The 9,700-nt window shown below is 50.1% G+C and overlaps 1 pseudogene; it reads right to left on the bottom strand.

Moving 5' to 3' along the window:
- Positions 1-6,273: 6,273 nt before the first annotated feature.
- On the bottom strand, positions 6,274-7,473 carry LOC120846154 (annotated as a pseudogene).
- Between the last annotated feature and the right edge of the window lie 2,227 nt (positions 7,474-9,700).

Below are 9,700 nucleotides of genomic sequence, written 5' to 3'. Positions count from 1 at the left end.
AACCAAATAAGTATTAGCGATGGGCGCGTCCAAAAGCGTCGCTGTGGTCAGCTTTCCACGATTGGCCAAACCATGGGCATATGAGCACTGTCAGATTGTCAACTTTGACGGTGTTAGTTTCGGATTGCGACGGCTCCTAGCTTCTACTGTGCTTTTTAAACACACCATCGAACTCGTCGTTGCACCCTATGGTAAGTAGCCAGAATAACAACTAGTGACGTCACGGCGAGGCAAATCCCAGTCGTGACGTCACGGAGGGAAACCATAAGAGGGCGCCACCGAAAAAATCTCGGCGCTAATAACAGCCAGTCGGTGCTAAAGGTCACGGAGCCCCAACTTTGTGGCGCGCGATTTGAAACGGACGAAATACCCGCAAACTAAAATCAGTCTCACGCAATAAATATCGTTGTAGATTGTTTTTTTCTATCGCGGAAAAATTGTTTTCGACATGCTTGTCCAAATTAGGCTCTTTAAAATATTTTTTTTCTTTGCACTTACTTTTTAACAGACCAGCTTCAAATAAGGGTCGTGGCATCCTCAAGGGTAAAGAAACAAAACAGAAAATAAACAAGGAACATTGCGAGCAACACCTCTCATCATAGAACACGCCGCCCGAGAATCTAAGGGCTCCCTTCTTATTTTTTTTTATTCACTTTGCTACTTTATTTTGTTTGTTAGGTCCGACTGCTGTCTTCTTTGTAAAGATGCCGACCGTGGCAACCGTTCTGGTCATACGATTGGCGTTCGTTTTTTCACGCGATGATGTGGTCCGACCGATTAACCAATGAGCTTGTTAGAATGGGGTCACGAGGTATAAAATGGAGGGTCAAATAAAAATAATAAATGCAAACACGCGGGCAGTTCTGCTCGTTTAGCCTTCTCGGCGCTTTATTCTTCCAGAGGCGAGCATCGCAGTGTTATGGCGTTTAACTTGTGCCGTCTTCATGACGCCATGAAAGACCCTCTTGAAGCAATTAATTTGCTTCAGGGCATCGGCCTGCTCCTGGCTTCTCGTGCATGCCCAGAGTGCGAAGCTGCGATGACGCTGCAAGTCCGCGCTAGATCTGCGGATGGCTACTCGTGGAGATCCGGTGTGTGAATGACTCGTGAGGTGCCCAAGAGGAAGCCGTTCAAGGTTCAGTGCCGGGGCGAGGTCTCGGTAATAGCCGATTCACACGACGGACTGATCCGCGGACGGATTGATCACGTGACGACATATCCGCGGTTCGCCCGTCTCCCAAGCGCATCCACACGAGGGAGACGAAGAGCAGACGCCAGTGAGGAGGGACCGAACCTGTTCGCACCCCACAGTGCCGCGAAACTCCAACTTCGCACAGTAGCACCGTTGTCCAAGAGAGAAATCGACGGTTGCTACCGCAATAAAGAATCGTACGCCGCCGCTACGTACAGATTGAGAACAAAACACCGGGACAGGCTTCGCGCGAAGCGCCACTAACTTTACTAACCCAAAGCATGACAGTGACACAGGCATGATCCTGCCCGCAAAAGCTTCGGCGTAGACGCGACGAACTTCTGGGCTCGCGGAGGGGCGTTTGGAGATGCCTTCACACACTCCGCGCTCGTGCACAACACTCAAGCGCACCACATCCACAAGAGAGGGCTTGCTCGGTGAAATCCTGATTGGACGTGCAAGAATTGTCGCGGCGTGCTAGACTAGTCTTGACGGGAGCTTCTTGACACGGACCCGGAGGAGCACCGGAACCTGCGTCGCGTCAGCCGGACAAAGTTTCTGGAGTTTCTCTCACGCGTGGAACCAAGAATCGTACGACAAAATGAACCAACAAACGCACAAAACGCAACGACGCGCCATTTTTGTTTTGAACGCACAGAAGCAAAATACCAAGAAAACCATGTACCGTTGCCAGACTAAATGCTTTCCAAGTCAGTCTGCCGCCAAACGTCCGCAAGTGAAAAAGGCGCTCGACTTTATCAGTCCGCGCCTCCGCGGAGGAGGCGCGGATCGCAGGAATCGGTGACGTGACGGTCACGTGGTACACGGTCCGCAGACGAAAATCGCGATTTGGTCCGTCGTGTGAATCGGCTATAAGGAGCGGTTCCTTCTTCGAGGGATCGCACCTGGCACTTCCCCAGCTCATGAAAATCATCTACCTCTGGTGCCAGAACCTACCATGCGCCGTCATTCAGTGGGAGACTGATGTCGCAAGTAAGACAATAGCTGATTGGACCAGCCTTTGTCGGGAGGTTGCGGTAAATGCCGTCTTTACGCATTCAGAGATGATTGGCGGCAAAGGCGTGGCTGTAGAACTATAGGCGAGAGTATGCTCGGGCGGCGAAAGTACCATCGCGTGTATTTAAGGCCTGGCCAGTAAGTTTTCGGTGGTGTGGAGCCTGGCAGCGGGTGCTGCTTTCTTGTTCCCGTGGATACCCGTGACGCTAAAACCCTGCAAGGGCTAATAGCCGAGTGGGTCCGCCCTGGAACAAGAATAATCACTGACTGTTGGGCTGGTTATTACAAGCTCGCAGATGACGCTCACTTCACGCACCTCACCGTCAACCAGAAACTGCACTTTGTCGAGCCGAACACTGGTGCGCACACCACTACGGTGGAGGGCACCTGGGCCCACGTCAAGAAACTCTCTTCCATCTGGACGGTGCGAGAGCCACCATTTCACTGGTCACCTTGCAAAGTTGATGTTTTGGAGGAGAGAGGAGGCGCGCATAAACACTGATAGATTCCAGTCGTTCGTCGCCGCGGCCGCCAAAATCTACAGCCCCGACGCAGACAGGGACCTTCCTAGTGCGCAGGACGAGGATTCTGGATGCGCCCGTCGCCCGCCTGCGTGCATAAAGACGACTTATGCGCCAACCGCTTGTCAAGTGCTCGTTACGTCAGTTATAGGTTCTGTTAGCGGTCTAAATTGCCCTTTTCAGGGCCCCCACATTTTGCAAACGGAGCTATTTTCCGAAGGCGGCACCCCGTATCTCTCTAAAAAGTTCACAAGAAAGACCCAGGAAAGGTATCTGGTCCCCAACTTGGATATCGCGCGTCAGGATTCAAATAAAAATTATTCTTGCTTACTTCGCGCCTTTGATCCCAATCAGAGCCGTGTATTGAGAGAGTTTGGTCAATGGGAGGCGCGGGCAGAGTCAGGGCGTGCGGCAGAGTCGGAAAGAGGGCTTGGCTTGCTCTCTTGACCAACCAGAAGCCGAAAAGAATCCCCTAGCGGTGGTAGCGGCAAACAGTTCTGATCAAAAGTCTATGTTCGTATATGGTTTTAATAAAGGCGTAAGAGTGAAGTGTAGTAACTCTTCGTGGTTGAAAATAGGGTGCACTTGTTGTTTTGATCATGATCATGCAGAAAGATGTAAGAAACGAATGCACCGCGCAACTCTGTTTTGCACAGACGTTCGGACGGCAGATTCCCGGCTCTGGGCGTTTGGCGTACGGATCATGTCGATCGTTCCGCTAATCGCAGTCTTCCACCATCATTTTGGATTAACGTGATTGAAACATCACGTGTACCATATTTTCAGCCATCGAGAGTTACTCCAATGCAGGTATCAGGTTTGTTTCTCGCGACCACCGCCAGGGTATTATTTCCGGCTTCTGGTTGGTCACATTCGAATTTCTGAAGACGCCCTGGAACACGCCCAGACCGCTTTCGGCCAATGGCGCCTCCTCATTTGTCTCCTATACTTCCCAACGAATGGCCAAACTCTCTAGATTTACGGCTCTGATCCCAATAAATGCCGCCGTTGCTGTCGTCCCGCGGTGCATGCTGTTGCTTGCTCAATCGCCGTCGGCGTGTCCTCAGCTTCGTCGTCTTTGCCAGCGGCCATGGTGACTGAACAGCGCTGTTCTGGCGCGGACCGGTAATGTTCGGAGTTCTCCGGCGCGCTCACAGATGGCGTTACAAACTTCTGCCCCACTAAAGCCCCTCAATGTGTTTGCGTTTGTCTTGCAAGTAGCGTCAAATGCGCCAATGCGCGAAGCCCGTGTCTCGAGCAGCCCTTGGAAGCAAATGGCGGCGCAGCACTGAAATGAGCGGCCCTTGGAAGCGAATGGCGACGGTGCACCCGCTCCTGGCACGTGTCTTGCACGTTCCTACAACAATGGTTGGCGTTACTTGAAAGCGTAAATTTTATCAAGGGGCTTTACTGCCCCACTAGAGTGCCTTCATACACACGCGCGCATTTGCTTGAGTGATGACATCTCAGCCATTTTTCCGCCCAATCGTTTTTTATGCATTTTTAAGCGTGCGCAATCTGGTGTCACTCAGCTCGAGCGCGTAGCTTTGGCTAAGGCGTAGACACCATTTTACCGCCCAAGTGACGCACCGAGTGCGCGAGAGCGTCGCGCGTTGGCACATTCAGGGCAACAATGGATGTCTTCACCCTCAGACAGACAGACATGTAGGCATCCCACTGCCCGCTAGAGTTCCTGTATAGGCTCCCTGCGGGAGCCAAAGTTGCGCGTCTGTTTTCCACGTGCCGCCGCGCCGCTATTCGCCGAAATCCGATCACGTGAGGATCCGGATCAAGTGCCGTGCAGGAAAGTAGACGTTGTTCGCGCCCCGACAGTACGTTCCCCTGCTTTTGAGCGCGCCACGCGTCTCGAACGCGCGGCGCCGCTATTCGCCGAATTCAGTCACGTGAGGAGCAGGATCAACATGCTGTGCAGGAAAGACGGCACTACAGGGATGAATGCGCAACTCTGGCTCAGTTAGGGAGCCTATACAGGAACTCTACGGCCCGCCGTGCCGCCGCATCGCAGCGGCCCGGCCGAGACGGACGCCTTTGCGGCTTGCTACGGAAATTGGTAAAAACCATTGAGTATATATACTTAATTTCGATCGTACATTTGCCCCTCCAGCACTAACAACAACGGCGTGCTGCGCAGCTAGTTCGCCAGCTCTCGATCACTGCTGGCGCTCACTACGATCGTCTGCACAGTCACAATAATGGGCAGTTCGCGGCGCCCTGTGCATATAAGATGGCATCCGCGCAGCGGAGCTCAAAACAATTAAGGGGCTGCCATCATGTCTGCTAAAACTTCCTAGTTCAGTTTACAATACATACGCTACCTCTAGCGGGGTCCTGGGAGGACGCTTTTTTGTTGTTTTCTGAACCTAATTTTACAAAGGCTAAAAAACATATACTTCCCCAAAGATAGCAAGTATTGTAAATCAATCTTGATGCTTTAGTATCTTTTGGGGTTCGAGGTATTGGTAATGCAAATAAAAAAGAAAGATATAGATTGATAGACTCTCAGTTTCAAACTTTAAGTGGTAGCTAGATAATAAGACAAATTTTCTCTATTGGAATCTGCTGTTTAATGTGTACCTCAAAGAAAAAGCTGGAAAGCACAGAACAACTTAGACAAGCTTGGACAACTTCCTCGTTTCTTGGCTTCACTTTGCCTCTTTTTGCCTCTGCTGCTTGCAGTGCTGCCGCATCCTCATTAAAATGTAGTTGTGCAGCACCTTTTTGATTATGTCTGCCTTGTGCAGGGAGCATGGGCACATGAAAGGATATGTTAGCAGCACATGGTCCAGTGTCTTACTGTACACACAGTTGTCGCTAAGCTGTTTTGCGATCTCCTTTTCTGTTGCCCTCAGAAGGTAGTAGATGCTCAAGTTTGTATGAACGAGCTTCTCACGTGTTTTGTAGTTTACCAGATTCGCTTCTGAAATGTCACAGAATCCATATTGTTTAACGAGTCCGTCCCGGCAGGGTACACATACGGTCTTGTTACCAATCTTTCTGCAAAAATAACCGGTGACCATAGTAGACTATACAATCTACAGTATCTGCCCTCCTGTAGTCATGCTCCAGAACATCTTCACATTCCCAGCTTCCTTCCTTAATGAGTCCGTCGAGTCTTTCTCTTAGGCTGTCAAGCCTATGCGTATGCGTTTGCTACTCGTCTTGTTGAAAAGCCAATCTTATTTCACCAAGAGTGATGCACGGTCGCTGCTCTTCGGCACTTACAGTGCAGTTCCCGAATTTCGGGGGCTTGAGGAGGGCGTAGTTGGAAAGCATGCGATAAAGCTGCAGAAATGTAGGAACGTAGGGTGTTCGTTTTGGACCTCCAGCTTGCCGAATCGTTCCAACGAAACACTCGAGGCGGTCTTGATTCAATTTTGCTGTTAACACGTAGTCAAAGCCACACTCAGTCAGTAGATAGTTCGACAGTTCAACAACTGACTTTAACGTCACCCTGAGGCCTTCTGCAGTAGACGGGGTCAAAAAGAAGTCCTTGTGAATTTTTCCACTGACTCGTTCCTCTTCTTATGTGTCAAGCCACTGCAACGCATCTTCGATGACTTGGAAGTCATTTCCACCTCGTCGCACTCCCTCAACCGGAACCCGACGATTCACAGCATCAAACAGATTGTTCATAAGTAAAGTGAACTGCACCGTTGGCCCAACATCGTACGAGCCAGGTGCACCCCGCTTAGCGTAGAATTAAAGCCCCTTCGAAACAGACTCGCTAATTATCTGCGTTGCAAGCTTCACTCTCATCGTCAACATGTTTGATGGGTTCATGTGATTGTATGTGAGCTTCGGGCATACCCTCTCATCGAATGCGTGCGTTGTATCTGCTAGATACAAAGCGTCATAGCATGACCACTGCACAAACTTCCCATCGATGTGGAACATCTTCTTGCTGTGGACACGGTTTCTAATGCATTTGAACAAATGCGGTGCATCGGAGAACACGTAAACTCGTCTGGAACTGTCAGATGGGTGCTCGAGAGAATTAGCGACACGTCGCAAAACACCACCAACTCCGAACTGTTTCCACATGCTGTGATTTGTTGTTGCACCGTCACAAACAACTACATCGATGTGTATTCCAGCTTGTTCGAGTTTTAGGATGCACTGAAGGAGCAGCTATGAAAGCAGAGTTCCAAATTTTGTTGGTCCTTTTGATGCAAAACTGCAACAGGCTGGAGATAGCTGCCAGCAAACGGATGAAAAGCAAATACAAGTACTTGGTCGGCAAGCTTATTACAGTCTTCATCGTCCTGCTTCTGGTCAACAAACCCGGAGTATGTCATAGTCTTCAAAATCACGCCAGTTCTATCCTGATTTGAATTTTATCAAGTAGCAGCATTCCTCTTCGTTCCATAGGACTCTTGGTTGTCATCTTGGTTGCGAGGGCTGCCAGAAAGTGCTCATCAAGGCCACACTTCGGTGCCATTATGCTGATGTATTTCCTGATGATAATGACGCAGGGCAGTGGGAGGATGTTATTGTTTCTCAAGAACGAATATGTAGAGGAACTGCGAATATGAAGTAGGAGACACAGCAGCAGCCAGTCGTCAGTGTATCTTCTATAATGAGAAGCAACTGTGCTGACGGGATGTCGTGCTGCTGCAGGCGTTGCTGGAGGTGTTCATTTTAAGTGACTTCATCTTGTATTTTGACTGCTTCAGTTACCTCAACAGCACCTTGTTTCTTGACAAAAGACGCACCTTTGATCATGTTAGCGACTTCTCGGCCCTGCGGAATGTTTCAATCTTTACCCTTCGGCTAAACTGTGACGGTGTCCTAATACGCTGAAGTACCCTGTGTTCCCTTTTTTCTAGCCATCTGACGAGACGTATGAATGCGCAAGGTGTTACAGAGAGTGCTGCAAGCCTTGCAGACACTACCTTCGGTCACTGTCATTGCGCACCTAGAATGCCTCCATTTTCCTTGAGGATCACCATAAGCACAGTCAGGCCACGCTTTAGCATATTCCTTAATGCTGGGGCCCCATGAGCAAACCTTGGTTGCTTCTACGGCGTTCACTACTTGCTCCACGTCAGAGAGTGTCGTCACGGTCGCATTTACCGCAACAGAGGCAGGTTTGAAGGAGTTCCCCAGCAGAAGAACGTTTACGCTCCTGTCACTTTTGATGTGCGGCGCCTTGGATATGTGACATGTAGAAGGTCGGTGCCACCGAGTTTTGCTTCACTGCAATTTTGGTGCGCACTACATCTCGAATGCCCTCTATATCGACGTGATGTGCAGCCCAAGAGAATTCGGGAAGACGCGCAGACTGTGCACTGTCAAACAGCACGCCAAAGGCGGATGGGGCTAGCTCTGCAGTTCCGTTTCTGTTCTTTCTTTAGGAGTCAGGCCTGTTGTCATTATATTCCGGTAGATTGTCATGAGCAACTACAGCACCTGCTGCGCTTTGAGTGGATTCTCCGTCCCCGGGAGACACGTGGCGTGACTTCGCTGGCAGCTCGGTATTCGCCGGGAGGCACTCACTTGATCGAATGACGTTTTAGTGAACGCCCACGTTTCACCGAATGACACTTTAGCGAATAGTCTGACGCCGCCAAGTGGCGTTTTCGGGTGGGCCAAGTGGGTTCACATTTTTGTGATGAGCCGCTGCAGACTGCCGCCGCGAAACGGCGTAAGCGCAGCGCGGGGGATGGATTAACGCACGCCCCCGTTATTCGCTAAAACGTCGATTCGCTCAAATATCGCTGTTCGCTTAAACATCATTCGCTCATGTGATATGGACCCGGTGTTGGCCTAGCGCTTAGCTGGTTTCGTCGGAGGCTTCACTTGCTTCGTGAGGTACACCGGGCATCTATAAAAAATTGATGGAACAGCGTCCTTCGCTAACGTGGCTCTCCAGTCGCCACTCCGCGTCTTTACCACAAAATGTAGCGCAAAATGACGCTCGCACACAAGGTCCTTCCGTGACAGCGCACGATCCTCCCGTGGTATCGCCCGCCTCCACGCTGCAAGGTTCTCGGCGCCTACGGGCGGCTTGAACAACAAGGAGAGTTTCTTCTTGCATGACTTGTAGCCGCTCTTTCAATTGGGCGCAAATCACTTCCCCATGTCACAGATGCCTCATAAGACCATCAAACACGCATGCGAGAAAAAAAAACAAGCAATGAAGTCGACGCTCAACAAGCGGCCGGTCGCGGGCTGCGAGGGCTTTTAGCCTCGGCATCTGGCGGAGAGGCGGCCAACTGCGAGCGCTACGGGTACGCTCGTCGCGGCCGCGCGCCGCAGTCGTTTGGTCACCTCCTCTTCTTACGCCTAGAGTCACTAAATAAACTACGCTTTCAGAGTACCGCATTCCTTTTCTTTGGCAATTTGCCGACAATACTGTCGCTGTACTCAACAATATTCTGGTTCGCTGCGGCCTCATTGGACAGCGGCAGTCACGTGAGCCACTATCGTTATCATAGCGTTTTTTTCATAGAGTTATTACAATAAACGCTAGAGGCTCAGCTGGCGCTAGTGTCTACGGGACTTCCGGTTGCAAATTGAAGCAGACAGTATACAGTCTACTTTTCCAGTTTTCCTGTGTATTCCTAAGGGAAAACGCGCGTGAATTTTGTCTCGCCGTCGGAAAATAACATGAATAACGCTTGTTACATCGGTTGTACCGGATAGTATGCACCTTTATTACTATTGTGAAAGTGTAATTGCTTTAGTTACAGCATTTTTCTTTTACCACTGAATGATGTTAAACTCAGGCCCAAACCTCTGTTTTATGGCAGGTATGTAGAAACGACCGACGATTCTACGCAAAATAACGATCGAAAGGAATGTAGAGTGTGTTAAAAGTCCGCCAGCATTCCGTTGGCGCTTATATATTGCTAATATGCCTGTCCTCTCACTATAAGAAAATGACCCCGTCGTGCACCTTTACGAGTGGCTAAAAAAACGTTTGAAACGTAATAAATAAAGTACGTGG

The sequence above is a fragment of the Ixodes scapularis genome, unplaced genomic scaffold (genome assembly GCF_016920785.2).
Source record: "Ixodes scapularis isolate PalLabHiFi unplaced genomic scaffold, ASM1692078v2 PGA_scaffold0__279_contigs__length_252992795, whole genome shotgun sequence".
Taxonomy (NCBI): Eukaryota; Metazoa; Arthropoda; class Arachnida; order Ixodida; family Ixodidae; genus Ixodes; species Ixodes scapularis.
This window is presented reverse-complemented; position numbering and strand designations above follow the sequence as displayed.